The sequence below is a fragment of the Vespa crabro genome, chromosome 21 (genome assembly GCF_910589235.1).
Source record: "Vespa crabro chromosome 21, iyVesCrab1.2, whole genome shotgun sequence".
NCBI lineage: Eukaryota > Metazoa > Arthropoda > Insecta > Hymenoptera > Vespidae > Vespa > Vespa crabro.
The window spans coordinates 2,917,069-2,937,068 of record NC_060975.1 but is presented as its reverse complement, the minus strand read 5'-3'; the positions used below and the strand labels follow the sequence as shown (position 1 = coordinate 2,937,068).

Below are 20,000 nucleotides of genomic sequence, written 5' to 3'. Positions count from 1 at the left end.
CTTAATTAAAAAAAAAATATATATATATATAAAATAAATAATTTGACGTTAAATTAAATTTACAAAAAAAAGGAAAGGAAAGAAAAGAAAAGAATACTTTAATTAAATAATTGAACAGAAGACAATTTAACGTAACACATACAAACATGCGCTTGTACACAGACGTACATATATACACCCATAAAACAGGTAGTAAATATGTATTTGAACACTCGATATATATCATCACACTTATACGTATCTTATACATATGTAAATGATAATACTTTAGTACTATTTAATATAATCAATTTGTACTCTATCCATGAATGTTAATTACTATGATCTTAAATTATTGTTATTACATATATATAGTATGTATATATATTTTTTTTCTTTTTTTTAAATAAAAATATCAAAGACAATAAAAAAGTTAAACGATAAGAATTAGTTTTACTTTCAACGTAAATCAATTTTTATGATAAAAGAGAAAGAAAAAGAAAAAAAAAAAAAAAAGAAAAGAAAGAAAAAAATCTTTTAGATAGAAGAAATGAATGTAATAACTTACTGTCCGAACAATTTATGAAAGTACAAAGAATAAAGAAAATTTCGAAAGTTGGTGTCAATTTTCTATTTGTCTGTTAAGGTCCATTGGCTCGTATTCTAGCGAAGGGAAAAGAAACGTCTTACTTAATCGATTTAAGGATGTTCTTCTTCTCGAGAAAAAAAGGGACGATGACCGGAGTGTTTTCAACCGTGAGTAAACACCATTTGTATCTGTTAGACCTATTTTTTTTTTCTCTCGTACTCTCTTTTTCTTTCGCTTTCTATGTGTAATTATTTTCGTTTAAGTTTATTAATATTAAAAGAAAAAATTTTAAACATATTCGCGTTTATTCACACACCCACAAATACATATATTATTTTTTTGAAAAATATTAACATAATATAAATAACATTACATGTAGTATATAGAATGTAAGTAATAGTTATTTATATTATATTAATATTTTTCAAAAAATAATTATATATAATATAAGCAACAATAATTATATACATATATAATTATAATAATATATATACAATAATTATATATATATTGTACACATACATACACACATATATATATATATATATACCCATACATATACATACATAAATACACTTACACAAAATATAAATATTAATAGTAAATTAATCTCAAATTATAGTAAGTACATATATATATATATTTTCTTTTTTTGTTCTTTTCTTCATAAAAATTACTAAGACAATAAAAATATTATATTATATAACAAGAATGAAAGTTTTAATTCTAACTTAACTCCCTAAAAAGTTATATATATATATATATATACATATATAAGTAGTGTATTAAAATATATTATTAAACGTTGAAATTAGTAAAGAATGATGCTACGTGATTTTGAGAAATGGTAGAGAACTGTGCTAACAAGATACATACGTATTCTCAATGTATTCAAAAGGTTTATTGTTTCTATTGTCTAAGTCATGATGTCATTTCGAATGTGTTAAAGGGAAGGTCTCTGAGCGTTCAAAGAATAGAATAGAGAGAATGATAGAGAGAGCGAGAGAGAGAGAGAGGAGGAGGGGGTGATGGGGAAAGGGAAAGAAGGAGTGAGAGGAGAGAATATGTGAATATGTGAATGGACGAGTCACCTTATCAATTACATATTATGTAAGTTCTATATGTGACGTGTTGTTTATGTACGCACGTATATATATACTATAGTGAAGAAGTATGATCGAAGATAGAATAACAAAACATGGTATATATTACATCATACGATAAGTTCACTGTCATTTTGATAATATGCTTTTATCATTTGTACTTTGTATATTTTTTAATCATTTCAAAATTATTAACAAATTGATCTTGAATATTTCTATATGTATGTGTGTACATATATATATATATATGTATATGTGTATGTATTTATTTATTTATATATGATTAAATTTTTTTATTCGTTATTACAATGATAAAAAACGTATATAATATATTAATATTATATTATAATATTATATTATAACATTATAAATTGGTTATATGTGATTGGATAAAATTTTGAACAATTTTAATTATATAAAATTCAACAAATTCTATCTTTATTCGTTTATTATTTATTTATTTATTTATTTATTTTTGTTTTTTCTTTATTTTCTTTAATAAAGAAATCAGCGAAATATTTTATTCTTTCATTGTTTTTCTTTTTTTTCTATCTTTTTATTTTTCTTTTTTTTAACATACGTATATCTCGCACACACACATACTTCGTAATTATTAATAATTTCTTTTTAAAGGACAATCGATTAATAATATCCGAATAATAATTATAAAAAAAAAAAAAAAAAAAAAAGAAAAAAAAAAAACATACGAGGTGTTTCAGAAAGAAAAAATAAAACAAAACAAAAAAAAAAGAAGAGAAAAAAGGATAAAAAAAAAAGAAAAAGAAAGAAATGAAACTAAATCAATCGTTAAATTTAATCGTTAATTTTACGATTGACAGAATTAATTTTATAATTACCCTGTATATACGTACGTACGTATCATAAATACATATGTATTTCGATGATTCCCCTTTTGGAGGCGTATACGATCGAGTAAAATCGACAATAAACACATGGCTCTGAGCAATCTTTAAAAATCGAAAAATTTTCTTTTACGTTTTCATATTTACGTTCAAACTTTATTCGTCGTCATCGTAATTAAAACACGATCTATACCATAAGTTATGCGAATTTTTTTATTTATTTATCACTATGTAAAATAATAACAATCATTTATATACTTATTAATCGATATATATATATATATATTAATATATATAAAACATAATCATAGAAATAAAACGTTTGTTTCAATTAAATCACTCATCGAATAATTATATATATATATATATTTATTTATTTATTTATTTTTATCTACCCCCTTGATTTTATTTTACCCTTTATTTATATCCGTTCATCTCCGTACGATTAATTAGTACTAATTAGTAGTAATTTAATTAACTTATATATACACGAGTATGTACATATACATATACACATATGTATGCACGATCAGTACAAAATACTCTTTTTCAAGGAATTAAGTAAATCAATTTTATTAAATTAATGATCAACCTTTCTGTTGCAGATTTTCTCTTTCTCTCTCTCTCTCTCATTTTCTCTTTTTTCCTTTCTCATTATGTCGGTATATGATCAGATTAAAAAATTTCTTTCAATTTAGTTACATATTGCAAGAGTGAGAGAGAGAGAGAGAGAGAGAGAGAGAGAGAGAGAGAGAGAGAGAAAGCATGTTTTAAGCCCTCAGTTTTTTTTTTCCGTAAGACTTTGTTAATTTATAAATTGAAGTATTCATATCATGGTGCTGATTAGAAAAATTTTTGTTTTGTTTTTTCTTTAATTACGTTTTTCTCATTCATTTTTCTTTCTCTTTATCTTCTCTCTCTCTCTCTCTCTCTCTCTCTCTCTTTCTCTCTTTTTCTCTCACACTGTTTCTATCCTATAAGCGTGTAGTACGTTTTTTAGTTTATTTATTGAAGTATAATATCATCCAGTTTACTCGTACTCTTGTGCTTGATTGAGATATTTATTTATTTATTTATTTATTTATTTATTTATTTATTTATTTATTTATTCATTTATTTATTTATTTATCCATTTATTTCTTTTTATTATTTATGGTTTACATTCATTCGCGGTACTAATAAAGAATGTTTTTTCTTTCCCTTTTTTCTTACTTTCATTTTTTTTCCTCTTTCGCCGATCTCCACTGTATTCCTTCAATGTATTCCTTTTTTTCTTTTTAATTAAAATTTGGTTGTCTTGTTTGTTTGTGTATTTTTGTTTTATTTTATTTTACATTTTTTTTTCTTTTTTTTTTCTTTTTTAATACATATGTACACGGAACTCGCGGCGCCATTGAAGGAGCATTTATTGTATTTTTATATATTCCCTTTCGAATAATAGAGAAATACACTATAAGTATATATATATATATATATATATATATATATATATATATATATATATATATTTGTATATAATTAATTATATGAAACATCATATATACATATATACATTTATATATATATAAATAATTATACATCATGATTGATGATGGATCGTTTTTTTCAATCGGATGTATCGATATAAAAAATTTTTTCTTCTTTCTTTCTTTTTCTATTTTTTGTATATAAATAATTTTTTGTTCTCGTTATAAATTAAAAAAATCAACTTCACTTAATCGCGTAATCGATATAATTATGATAACGTTTAACTATCTATTCCTTTCAAAAAAGTAAATCTTGCATATTTCAGTATAATATACAGATTTTCGATATATATATATATATATAACGCAGTATGTACGTAGTACTGTGTATCTACGTGCCTGATGGGAATTTGTATGGTTAAGGGTGTAAAGGGTATAAGGGATGACGAGACGAAGCGTATCTAGCAAATTCGATGGAAATTATTCGAAGCTTGGATTCGGTTGATCCTTCTTGCAGGTAAAACATGTATCCTTTTTGGTAAATCCCTTTATCGATCGGTTGGAGTGCTTTCTGACGAGTTCCCCGAATGGATAAGTTTCATTTATTAGGATGAATAAGAAGCAAAAAAAAAAAATAAGAGCAATAGAGACAGACATACAAAAAGAGAGAGAGAGACAGGAAGAGAGAGAGAGAACAAGAAAAAAAGGAATAATTGATCGAGAAAATCGATTAATATAAAATTATAAATCATTATTATGAAAACATTAATAATATAATAATAATAATAATAATAATAATAATAATAATAATAATAAAACAATAATAATAATAATAACAAAACATACCAAAATTAAATCTTTTGTTTGATTCAAATTAATGACTTATAACCATAAAAAAAAAAAAAAAATATTGCTAAATAAAAAAATAAAAAAGAGAATGAGATCGTCCGATTAAATTTGTCAAATTCGTACGTGTTTAATTACGATATTAAAGTTGTTAATATTGATGAATTAGATAATATATTTATATATATATATATATATATATATATATATATATATATTTTATATATATAGATGTATGTATATGTTAATACGTCGAGATATTATTTTCATCAGATTTTCTCGATAATTTTCATTGATATTGAATATACACGTTCAGATTGAATAATATATACATACATATATACATATATACGTACGTACGTACGTAGTGAGAAGGATAGGTGAATGAGAGGCTGGGGAAATAGGAGAGGGGGAGGGGACGATAACCCCAATGATAACCAGGGGCTCTTACGCGTTAAATCCATTAACGCCAGTGGCTGTTAATCGGTTCTCACGGCGCCAAGCTGCCGGCCAAAGCACGAACCCGGCTCACTTTACTCACCCCTTCTAATCGTTCAACAACCCCCTGTCTCATCCCCTTTCCTTTGCGCTCTCTCTCTCTCTTTCTCTCTCTTTCTCTCTCTCTCTCTCTCTTTCTCTCTTTGATATCAACCAAAGGTATTGGACTATTTATCGGAAGAAAAGAAAAATCTTTATTTCTTTATCCTAGGAACGTCTCGATTAATTATCGTTCGCATATGTGATTGGTAATAAATAATTATAATTATTAATTAAGTTATCCAAGAGTAAGAATAAGTATGAAATATTTTAATGGTTAGGATTTAAAAATAGATTTATATAAATATATATTTATGGGACATCCTGTATATACTTATGTGTATATATACATGTGTGTGTTTGTATGTGTGTGTACGTATTTTGAACGTACACGTGCACTCACCCCCCGCAGTGTGTTTATGTATGTGCGTGTGTGTGTGTGTGTGTGTGTAATAACTAAGAAATATGGATCGAATGAAATCTCTGGATTTATATTATGAATATTTTTTTTTTATACAATATTTGTCTACGTATTTGTTTGTTATTGTTTACTTTTTATTGTAATAATAATTTTTATCGATCGAAAAATCGAATCGAGAGAAACTTTTTTTTTCAATTATTCAACTGAATTTTATATACTACGTTCATCTACGTATTTATTTATTAATGTTTACATAATAATAATAATAATAATAATAATAATAATAATAATAATAATAATAATAATAATAATAATAATAATAATAATAATAATAATAATAATTATCAATCGAAGAATTGATGAAATGTTTGTTTTAATTCATGAACGTTTATGTATATATATATATATATATATTTTTTTTTTATTTTTAATCGGTCATATGATAATCATAATTATCAATTTAGAAAATAAACTCTTTCACAAATTTCCTTTATTTATTTTTGTCTTTTTTTGTTGTTATTTATATTTAATCTTCTTGAACGTTATCACACAACATACAATACGTAATTAATTTTTTTATCATTTTACTTATTACACTAATCATAAATAAACGAAGAAATATTCGACGTAAAATCATTAAGAATAAATCGTGTTTGACGATATTGTGATTTGTAATAGATCGAAGTTTCGATCGATGGAACATCGAAAGAGAGATATTTTGAAACATTCAGAACTTGTCAGTTCGGCTTAGCTTTTGTGTACTCTATGATCTCGTACGCATGAGTATGATAAACAGATTATGATAGATGTTGTTGGGTACACTTGTTTATTTAGAGATGAAAAAGATTAACACGAGGGATAAATAATAACATCGCTATGGAGAAATTTCTAATCGATACTAATCACAATCGTATTAATCCGAGATAATAAAAATTATCAATCGAATGAATTCATGAAAATATTTTCTTTTTCTTTCTCTCTCTCTTCCTTTTTTTTTTTTTTTTTTTTTTTTTTTCTTAATCTCATTAACATCATCACACAAAATAAAAAACATTTCACAAAAACATGAAGTAATGTTCATTCTTAATTTTGAAATTTATTGAAAATTCATTCGATCAAAATTTTTTTCGTTCCTACTTTTTTTTCTTTTTCTTGTTCTTGTTTTTTTTTTTTTTTTCTTTTTTTCTACAAATCTTCTGAACGTCAATCGTGCACGTTAATTTTAATTTCAATAATAATATTTAATCTTTTATCATGAGATTGGACTCTAATAAATCTTAGTCTTTCATCTTCATAATATGCTCATATACATATTTAACTAAGTTATATGACGTAGCTATCAATAATTTTGATATAAATTAATTTTCCGTTAGAGAGAAAAGAGAAAGTAAGAAAAAAGGAAAAGAGAAAAAGTAAAGATAATCAAGAGTTATCAATAACTTTGATATTAATTAATTTTTCGTAAGAAAAGAAAAAATATATTTATCTTGACGAAAGTCAATTGAGATTTTAGACAAACGAATAAATATGATTAATAATAATAATAATAATAATAATAATAATAATAATAATAATAATAATATATATATATATATATATAAATTTATTAGTGGTAGTCGATAACTTCGATTTTAATTAATTCTCCATAAAAGCAAAAAAGAAAGAAGGGGAAAGAAGGAAAAAAATAATAAAATATCTATCTTCTATAAAAGTTAATTAAGTGAAACGAATAAATATGATTAATACATACATACGTATATGCATACATACATACATACATACATACATACATACATACATACATGGATGGATAAAAAGGTAAATACAGACTATACTATAGCTAAATATATACATATATACATATATAGCTAAATGCAGACATATACATTCATCACGATCAACTAATAGAAATAATGGAATATAATATTTTCAAACAGAATACATCTTTAATTTATTTTTTGTCGACGATAAGCGATGCATAATAAAAAAAAAAGATATATATATATATATATATATATATATATATAGATAGATAAATAGATAAAAGAACATATTACGTAAAGTTCTTTAAAAACGTGAACGAGCTTCACGTTTTGCGAGGGATTAAAAAAAAAAAAAAAGAAAAAAAAAAAGAAAAAAAAACGAGGAAAAAACGAAGTAAAAAAAAGAAAAAAAAAAAGAAAAAAAAAAAATAAAGAAACAAGAGAAGGATAGGAAAAAACCTACGAAAAAGGGTAAATAATAAAAAGAGAAAAAGAAAAGGAGAAAAAAAAAAGAAAAAAGAAAAAGAAAAAAAAGTAGAGCAGTTTGAGATGAGAAAGAAACGCGTATGAAACTGGTGCTTTAATCATCGTTAAAATCCCTGGTGTACTGTGACTATAAAAATGTTCTTACGTAATTGGACACATGTTATATTTCTCTCTCTCTCTCTCTCTATCTCTATTTTCATTTTTTTTTATTATCTATATGTTTCTCTTTTTGTTCCTCTCGTTCATTCAAGTATACTCTTTTTACCCGATAATCTCGCTGTAGTTGTTACAGATATATTCTTCCAAGTGGAAATGATTTCCTTTAACACGAACAAATCATAAATCATATGTCTTGGTAACAGCTGTTGTGCGTGTACATCTCTTTTTCTCTCTCTCTCGCCCTCTCTCTCTCTCCTTCTCTCTCCCTCTCTCTCTCTCTCTCTCTCTCTCTCTCTCTCTATCTCTCTTACGCTCTTCCTCTTTTATTCTCTTTCTATTTCTTTCATACAGAGTGATATTAATCTGTTTATAAAGCAAATTAATAAATCGTTCAAATTTTAAATATAAGATAAATATAAAAAAGAGAGAAAGATAGAGAAAAAAAGAGAGAGAGAGAGAGGGAAAGAGAGGATTCTTTAAAAAAAAATATATATATATATATATTATACATATATTGTATTTGTTTGTTTGTTAGTTTTTTCGTTTATTAATAATGGTAAATACATTTTGTCTTTGTAGAAAAATTTACATCTGACATTAATTATGTATAATTTTGAATTAATATTAAAGGTTAATATTTTTAATTATATTAGAATTAATATCAGACATATAAATATATTTAATATTTAATATTAAGTATATTTATAATTAAATATATTAATTTTGTTCGAATGAAACGATTTTACGTTTAAAAACGTAAAAATGTATATAAAAATTGGATTGAAAGAGAACATATATTATAATTGTATTTATTTAATTATACGTTAATTTAATGATCTTATTTAATTACGATATTATTACGAGAAAATATGTATACGTAATGACGATCGAATGATCACGATCGAATTTTTATAGGAATCATAATTGTTTGATAAATATTACATATTATATATATATATATATATATATATATATATATATATATATATATATAATGTAAATAATAAAATTATACGAACGAGATCGTATTTTTGCGATAATTATTGATTTGTATCGTATTAACAAAAGGATGAGCAAAATTTTTTTCTCTTCTTTAATTTTTTTTCTTTTTTCCATTCTACATTATCTTCATTTAAATGTCTTCAAAAAGGGAAGGTGAAGAGATTGGTGGGGGGTGGGGATGGGGGAGAAACTTATCCTTGATTGAAATCATAATTAAGTTAAAATACAAAAATTTCGATTACTCGTTCATTAATAGATTATGAAATTAATTGATTAATTAATTAAATAATTATGAAATAACAATAAATTATTATTTAATTGAAATTTATTCGTCGGATTAATATTTGCTGATTGTCAATGAGGGAAGAGAAAGACATGGAGATAGAAATGGACATAGATAAATAGAGAGAAAAAGAGAGAGGGGAGGGGAGGGGGGCGGGAGAGAGAGAGAGGTTATTATTCAAACATAGGGGAATAGGTGATCACGAGTGTAGGCGTTTACTGTTCTAATCCATGGAGGTTTTCACGTGATTGTGAAAATGTTTCCCTTGAATTCAATGAAAATTCGTAGGAAAATTTTATGGTAATTATTCTATTAACGTTCTACTTCAAGTTTTCCTACCTTGATTTTAATATTACATATTATATGCATCTATCTGTTAGATATATAAATATAGAGATAGATATTTTGGGAAAGAAAATGAATCAGAGAGAGTTAAAAAAAGAGAGATATATTTTATAATAATAAAAATAAATAATAGATATTGAGTGAATGAGTGAGTGACTGAATGAATGACCGTGTCATTCATTTGAGAGAGAGAGAAAGGTATATTTATAATAATAAAAATAAATGAGAGATAAAGAGAGAGAGAGAGTGTGTGTGTGTGTGTGAGAGAGAGAGGTAGAGAGAAAGAGAGAGAGAGAGGCAATCATGATCAAAATGTTTCAGGTAAACAATAAGTGGAATGACTAATGGGCTGGACAGTTCATTTCATTTATCATGATGGAGCAGATAGTAAACGACGTTTCGAGGAAACGATGCGTTGATGCATTTGTAAGCTAGCATTATTGCATCGCGAGGCAACATCAGAATCCATTAATTTCTTCTCTATTTCTCTCTCTCTCTCTCTGTATGTGTGTGTGTGTATGTGTTTTCAGTTGTTTCTTTTCTTAGTTTGCGTTAAATAGAGTAAATCTTTCTTTTTTGAAAATATTATATTATTATTGCAAATTGTTCGTATTAAATAAATTGACAATTTTGTTTTATTTAAATTTATTTAATCTTTTTTTTCTTTATTTTTCTTTTATTATTATTACTATTATTATTCTTGTTACTATTATTATTATTATTATTATTATTATTATTATTATTATTATTATTATTATTATTGTTATTGGATCGGTCAATATATCTAACAAATGTGTGTTTTGTTAGGATTTTCAATATTTCTGATGAGTTTTATAAGTCTTCTTTTGTCCTTTGTAGTATCCATATATTTTTTCTTTTTTATAGATTTTTTTTATAAGATTCTTTTTATATATATATATATATAGTTATATTTTTTTTTAATTTTGTTTTTTATTTATTTATTTTTTTTTTTTTTTAATTCTTTTTTATCAAAGAGAAATTTCTGTTCACAGTACTATATTATACTATTGCACGTTTGTAGAAATAAACTGAGATAATTGTTTTATATATACATATATATATAAAATATATATATATATATATATTCATTCTTTTCTAGTATTCAATTTGCTAATTGCGTAACATATGTGTGTCAGAATTTGTAATATTTTTGTGTGTTTGATATTTTTTTTTTCAAATCTCTTCCTATCTTCGTAATATCTATATGTATTGTTTGTTTCTCTCTCTCTCTCTCTCTCTCTCTCTCTCTGTCTGTCTCTCTCTCTCTCTCTCTCTTTCTCACGATATGTTATTTTAGTTAGATCAAAGAGAAATTTTTATCGAATTGCATATTTTTTTATGCAATAAATTGAGAGTTCTATTCTCTCAAAATTTATTTTTTTTCCTTTTCTTTTCCTATCATCGAATTGGCTAAAATGTAATACGCGTGTTAGAATTTTTAGAAATTTTTTTCTATGATATTGTTTGAAATTTTTTTACAATTTTTCTTTTTTTTGTTTTGTGTGTGTTTTTTTCTTTTTCTTTACATCTTTCTAACATCTTTAAATAATTTTAGAAAATAACGAAATACAATAAAAGATCAATGCTATATTGAAGTATACGACAATAATATCTAAAAAATATTTGCACTTCTTTATTTCTTTTTTTTTCGATCTAACATCAGAATAATTCATAATAAAAGGAAAAGAATAAAAAAAGATTATCAAAATAATCCATAAATTTGATAGTAATTATTCTCTTTCACTTTCTCTCTCGCTCTTTCTCTCTCTCTTTCTTTCTTTTTCTCTGTCTGTCTGTCTGTCTGTCTCTCTCCTTCTTCAACATATGTTCAAAATTTCTCTAAGAATTTCATGAATGCAATGAGTCTCTACGTTTAGTCAGTTTATTCCTCGTAAAGGTATCGTTTATAAGCTAGTAGAAGGACAGACAGATATTCAAAAGCTGACGGTGAATGAATAATTCAGTACGGGGTTCGTACTTAATTAAGTTTAGTTTAGCTAAGGACAATGATTGATCGTTGAAACTGTTGAACGGTAAAACATAAAGAACTGTCTGCCAGTCATGATTCTTCTATAAATTTGCAAGAATATGCACTAGTAAAAATAATACGAGTGCATAATCGTTCGAATTATTATAGTATTTCTATGTCGATTTTTCTTTTTTTTTTTTTAAATATATATATATATATATATATATATATATACACACATGAATGTATTTATATATTTTTTAGAGGTATATTTATTTTTATACATACAAAATTTATAGAATATACGAATATAAAATATAAGAAAAAAAATTATATTTACATAATATATACATAATAAATAATTATATAAAAATTATACATATGTGTATATATATATATATATATGTAGTTAAATAAAAATATAAAAATCAATATAAAAATTTATATATACATATATATGTATCTAAGTAAAAATGCAAATAAATATAAAAATTTATATGTATATATATATGTATTTAAATAAAAGTATAAATAAATATAAAAATTTATATATATATATATATATATAAGATTTTAATAATAATATTTAACATACCATACAATGCGATTTAGGTGATTTATTTACTGGCAATGATAAACCTCTTGAAATTTCATTATCCCGAAACGTATCTATAAATAATTAATATGAAATGGAAAAAAAGAAAAAAAAGGAAAAAAAAGAAAAAAAAGGAAAAAAAGAAAAGAAAAAATAAATAAAACTAAAAATCATTTCCCACGAATCAATATCTGATTTATCGTGTATGCGTGTCGAAAAGATATTAGATCGATATTACTTCATAGATTTATAGTGATTTTAAATAAAAGTCCGTGGTCAGACCTTTTTCTCTGACTAATATATCCGATAAGAAAAATGGATCAAATATTTCTAATCTTAGAAACGTCCTAGAAAACTCCCTAGAAAGAAAATCCCTAGAAGAATCCTCGAATATTATTCCCATGGAGTCTAGATATCAAGTTACCCCGGGCACTATTTTTCAATCACGACAATGCATGAGCAATGATGATATCAGAACTTTCTTTTACTTCTTTTCTTTTCTTTTCCTTTCCTTTTTTTCTTTCTCGTTCTTCATTTTTCCCTTTTTTTTTTTTTAGTTTCTTCTTTTTCTAACAAGCAACAACATTATCGAGGAAACAAAATAAGAAACTGAAAAAAGGAATGGCACAAAGGATGATAGAAAGGATGAAGAAGAAAAATATTCTTCGCATTTTTTCTACATACGTATATGCGTGCATGTGCGAGCGAGTGTGTGTCTATGTCTTTGTATGTCTGTCTGTCTGTCTGTCTGTCTGTATGTCTGTCTGTATGTCTGTCTGTCTGTCTGTCTGTCTGTCTGTCTGCTGTCTGTCTGTGTGTATCTGAGCAAAAAAGATCGCATGAATTTGATATGGAATTGTATTAGCATTTTATTTACATTTTAATGAAACAACACCCTTTGAAGGATCCTTTTGAAATCTTTTCTATCGATCAATTTGAAACTAACATTTTCATGAAACATCGAATTTTGTCAAATTTTTTTTTCAAGTAAATGTCAATCATTTTGTCATATCACGTGAAACTTAAGTCAACATATTTTATTTATTAAGCATGTAGATATATATATATATATATATATATATATATATATATATAGGATGTCCTGTTTTAAACTATATAATATCAAATATCTCCGATCCCATAAGGATTTTTAGAAAACAAATGTTTCGAATAAAAGTTGTTCGAATTTCAAAATGGAGAGAAATGTAATATGTAGTCCGCGTAGAGGGCGCTCTCGTCGAGATACGAATGTCATAACAATTTATTTTCCTTTTTTTTCTTTTTCTTTTGCAATGGAAAATGATCTTTGTCATTTAACGAAAAGTATTTAATAATAATTCTAAATAGATAATGATCAATATTAATCTGATAATTATCTACAATTTATTTTTATTATCGATATTTCATTGAGTTATGGCCGCCATGATGTTTAACCAATTTTTCTGAATTTTAACAAACATCGAAATCAATTGATGTCATATGATTCCAAGTTCAAAAATATATGAACGTGTTCGAAACAAATAACTGAATGAATGAACGAACGAACGAATGAATGAATGAATTAAAAAAAAAAAAAAAAAAAAAAAAGAAAGATAAAAAAATTGTTACAATTTTTGTATCTCGACAAAAGCAATAACATCTATGAAATTTGTTTATCAAATCAAATTGGATTGAAAATATTTAGCTGGATCTATTAAATTGAGACACACTGTATATGTTTGTTTTTTTGTTCCATTGCTTATTTGTGTATGTGTTTGTGTGTTTGTGTATATATATATATGTATGTATATTTATGTACATATGCGTATATATGTGTGTACATATGTTGTGCGAAATATTTAGAGAAATGATATATATCCCATAAATAATATGTATATTGTTTCTTGGATGTTTCGTAGAAATATAGCCATTGCTAGAAAGTTAGATGTCATATTGGTTTAGATCAACTACTATATTATTTTATTTATGATTTTATTTAGATCAACTACTATATTATGTTATTCCAAGTTTCCGTACGTGTTAAATGTATATTTTGAATAGTAGAATATTGCGAATATTATGAAAGTTTTATTTCATTTATTTATTTTTTTTTTTTTTTCATTTTTTTAATAATAATTATCTACGAGAAAAATTTTGATTTCGATAAATAATAAGAAATAGTAATATAATTAGAAATGTTTGTATGTCGCATAGAAACGTATATATTTTATAAATATAAATATATATATATATATATATATATATATATATATATATATATGTTTCTTTTTTTTATATTATTGATAATGTATTAATAATTATAAACGGTATTAATAATTATTTAAATTAAACATAATCTATGATTATTAATCAGATTACTTTTTGTTCAATTAATTTTTCGAAATTTTCAATCCCTCTCTCTCTCTCTCTCTTTTCTTCTCTCTCTTTCATTTACTCATGTATTTATCCAACACATTAATTCTGAATTCAGGCACGTAATAATCTTTCACATTTAGGAATGAAATGATTTACTCTTAGATTCGAGTGTTAAAGCTATCTTCCACATGTCTTTTCAAACATTTAATCGATTTCTTTTTTCTTTAATCAAGTGCAAATGAAACAGTAAATCGACTTTATTTTTGTTTTTATTTTTCTTCAACTTATTTTTTTTCAAATTAAATATTACATTACGATTGTACATTTTTTAAATACAAATTATTAATATTTTATTTAGCAAATTTGAAAGCTCTATTAAACGTTGCTAATAATTGTTCTTAGATATTACATCATGAAATACGTTCTTGAAGTATTGGTCATATTCTTCAAGAACACCCTATATAATTATATATATATAATTAAAACTACACATCGATCAAAATTTATTGAAATTGTGCATTTGATGGAATTATTATTTTTTGTTTTTCTTATACTCGATAAATACAATCGAATGAACGAACGAACGAACGATTTTCCTTTGTATTTATTTATTTATTTATTTATTTATTTATTTATTTATTTATTTATTTATTTATTTATTTATTTATTTATTTATTTATTTATTTCTTATATTTTTCTTAATTTCTTTTTTTTTTCTTTTTAACGTTGGCAAGCAATTAACAACGTAGATCGAATCTTGATCCATATTTACCTCTGCCTATACCCACCCAATCATCAACCCATCCACATCTCAACCTACGTAAATTTTTCTACTTGCAATTTTTTCCTTCGCCATATTTATACGAAGAATTATGCTGTCAGCGACACAGATTCAATTTTGCTTCTCAGACATCACCCTCATCTTCTCCCTCTAACCCCACTCCATCCCTTATTCGTCTTATTTTCTCTCTTTCTCTCTCCTTCTTCTTCTCTCTCTCTCTCTCTCTCTCTCTCTCTCTCTCTCCTTCTCTCTCCTTCTCTCTTTCTTTGGATCTAATGTAAACTCTCTAACGCTTTATATAAATTCGTATATTAAATGAAAATTATGCATGACGTGCATAATTAAAAGAGAATAAACATACACATATATATATATATATATATATATATATATACATATAGTATTATATATAATATTATATATACAGTATTATATATATAATATATATAATATATTTTTTTATAATATTTTATCTTAAAATATTTTTGTTATTCACGATTTTCATGATATCTAAGTATATGTATATATTTGGATATCATGAAAAATATATATATATATATATATATATTTATAAATATAATATAAATTTTATTCTATAAGTGAAAAAAGAAAAATGGCTACGAATTGTTCCACACGATGCAATATATAACATAATAATAAATTATTACGTGATCACGTAATTGAAGGATTAATTATTATTATCAAAGAATTTTTTTTAAAAATTATTAAATGTCATCATATTAATAATTACGATAATAATAATAATAATAATAATAATAATAATAATAATAATAATAATAATAATAATAATAATAATAATAATAACAATAACAACAATAAAAACAATAACAATCTAATAATGTTCACAAATTTCTTTTTTTTTGTTATTTATTATATTATCACACTAACATTAAATTAAATGTATTAATAGTTACCCGTAACTTTTCGTTATCATTGTCGAAAGCGTATTAGTTCTAAATTTCTCTCACTATCTCACTTCTACATTTCCACCACCGACTATCTCTTTTCAATTTACAATCATTCTTCTCAGATCCTCTTTAGTTTTGCATTCGACGTGCTATCGTACGCATCTGAAATCATTCTTGCGTTCGCATCGTATCAAAACAACATCGTCTGTCCAATGTCCATTATTCATCGTTTCTAATAGTTTCAAAACCATTCGAATATCATACATATATCATATATATATATATATATATATATATATATATATATATAGTGTATATACATATATCCAATATGTATATAAAAAAAATATATACATATAACCATTATATATATATATAAAAAGTATAGTATAAATATATATGAAATGTGAATAGGAGTGTGGGTAAAACGAGTAGAACAAAAGATACATATATATTATATATATGTATATTATGTATATATATATATATACTTATATGTACGTAAATACGTGTGTATGTAAATCTATCGTACATTGTATGTATTACGTAGATTGAAAGTCTATCGATAGATACACGAATCCTATATTCTATAGATAAGTTTACTTTCGATATTCTATTTGAAAACGATATTTATGTATTTTTTCTTTTTTTTTTTTTTCTCACACATACATGCACATATGTATAACATGTATACGTATATAATCGAATGTTGTGTTCACGGTAAAGCGTTACCCAAATTTTTATTTCGGCCAAACACAACAGTTTCCCAAAATTTTTATCAGAGTTTTTTTTTCCCCACCACAATAGTTATCCGATTTCAAGCTTACGAGTATCACAGACCTTTTTTCCTTTTTTTTCTCTGTTTTTTTTCCACCTTTTTTTTCTTTTCTTTTTTCTTCGTTTTTTTCTTTTTTTTTTTTTTTTTTTTTTTTCATCGAACATTTAAAGTATCATGCGACTCTACTTTGGTTTATTATATACGAACCTAAAATTCTATTTGTAATGGCAAATATGTTCTATGTGAAAAACAAAAAAAAAAGAAAAAGAAAAGAAAAAAGAAAAAAGCAAAAAGAAAATGGCAGATGGTAAACACGTCTTACGTAAAGAAAAAAAAACACCCTTGAATTATTTTGGAAGTAGTTTTCTTTCTTTTTTCTCTTTTCTTATCCACCTTTCACAATTTTTCTTTCGAAATTTTCGACGTAATATCTCTTGCGATTGTGTAATTTCAAAAAAAAAAAAAAAAAAAAAAAAAAAAAAAAAAAAAAAAAAAAAAAAAAGAAATAAAAGGGAAAAGAAGAAAAACAAAAATGTTTCGATAACCAGGCAGCAACTTTTGATACGACCCTCTTTTTTCTCTTTTTCTTTCTTCCTTTTCTTTCGTCACGATAACGCGAGATTTTCGTGAATGATATTACTTTTTCAGACAATAGTTATCAGATTTAAAGCGATAAATATTACGACTTTTATGGGAGGGGTTTTTTTTTTCTTTTTTTTTTTTTGTTTATATCGGACGAAAAATTTTGAGATTATTCGAAGACCCACTTTGACTCTTTTTATTCGGGAACTATATTTTGCTTTTCTTTTTTTCTTCCTTTTTTTTTCTTTTTTTTTTTCTTTTTCCTTTTATTTATAACGGCAACATATTTCACGTCACATATTTCGAAAAAGAAACAGAGCAGCGATTAAATTTTTTATCGAAAATCGGGTTTTTTTTTTCTTTTTATTCGTCTTTCATAACATCATAAGAAGATTTTTTTTGTCTTTTTATCAAGCCAAAATTTTGCGACGAAATATCTCCGATGTTTTCGTAATTTAAAAAAAAAAAAAGAAAAAAAAAAAAAAGTGTCGATAACCAACGAGCTCTTCGTACAATTTTTCTTTTTTTTTTTTTTTCGTTTCTTTTCGTTTTATCACGGAAAGGCGACGTTTTTCAGGTACAAAAATGTTTTTTCGCACAATAGCTACGCAATTTCAAAAGGTAATCATTATGACCCTTGTTATTTCATTTTTCTTTTTTTTTTTTCCCCCTTTCTTTTTTTTCTCTTTTTATATCGAATGAAAGGTTTCGAGGTCGTTTCGCGGTCCACTTTGGTTTTTCGTAATAACAGACCCCGTAATCTGCGTAAAAAGTGAAAAAAGCAGTAAATTTCGTTCGAAATATATATTTTTTTTTTTTTTTTTTTTAATACGTCCTTAAAACTTAATAATCCTCAAAGACACATTGGACGAAATATTTCTTTTACATTCGTAATAATTTCAAAACGATGTGTCCGACGATCGACGGAAAAATTTTTGTGCAAAGATGAAAGAGAGAGAGAGACAGAGAGAGAGATAAAGTCAACAATTTTGTTGCAAAGACATATCCTTCGAGATAACAAATCGAAATCCATATGGTTAAGAGAATGATATCAAATGAATAATTATTTTTTTTTTCTTCGTTTCATTAATAAAAATCCAACGATATCATCGAAATTGGCATTATTTAGAATTAAAAATTAAAATTAAAAATTCGTTGACGGTCTTATGAATTTTTTAATTGATCACTTTCCCGCCATCCCTTCCCCCCTTCCGGCCATCCCCCCGCCCTTCCATACGAATATCATCCACCCAGCCACCCTCTATCAATCGAGAGAATCGAAAACACGTCGATAAATCAATTCGCGGCTTCACATAAATTCGAGAAAAATAAATAAAGATAGTATATATATATATATATATATATATATATATATATATATATATATATATATATATATATATATATACAGTGTATCTAGTAGTTTCAAGTTGACCATCAAAGTTCAGATTCGTTGGTTATAATATTACTGACAGTTTGTGGAAAAGTTTATTGGTTATTGCGAGAAGAACGAGGAACAAAACTTATTTCAAGAGAAGAAAAGTCGGATATTCTTTTTGCAAGTAGCAAAAGAAAAATTGAAAAGTTTTGATACAGTATGAACATATTTATGTACGTACGTGCGTGTATGTGTGTGTGTAAGTGCGTGTGTAAGTGTGTGTGTGTGTGTGTATTTATATCTATGTACATATATATATATATATATATATAAAAGTTTTGATATAGTAGACATATGTATATATATATATATATACACCTACACTCTAGTACCGTTACACGTTTATCGATATATATATATAAATGTATGTATGTATATGTATTTATATCTATATATGTGTGTATTTTATATCTGTAGATACTTCAGTAGTTTGAGATCAGATAGATTGAAATCGATGGACATTGCGATACGTAATGCAATGGACTCGATTGCATTTTGAAACTCGAAAATAACTTTACTTTGTAGAATTCTACTTTCAATATCAGACCTCATGCGACGATAGAGAGAGACGAAAAGAGAGAAAGAGAGAGAGAGAGAGGTAGAGAGAGAGAGAGAGAGAGAGAGAGAGAGAGAGAGAGAGAGAGAGAGAGAGAGAGAGAGAGAGAAAGAGAGAGAAACAATATTCTTGACGATAAAAATGAATTTTTTCA

At 25.0% G+C, this 20,000-nt stretch overlaps 1 long non-coding RNA gene across 1 annotated transcript in view; it reads left to right on the top strand.

Moving 5' to 3' along the window:
* Positions 1-20,000, top strand: part of LOC124431400 — a 72,473-nt gene that overhangs the window by 18,002 nt on the left and 34,471 nt on the right. Inside the window, exon 2 of the long non-coding RNA XR_006943986.1 lies at positions 626-735. This is a non-coding gene — a long non-coding RNA (uncharacterized LOC124431400). The remainder of the gene's footprint in view (positions 1-625; positions 736-20,000) is intronic.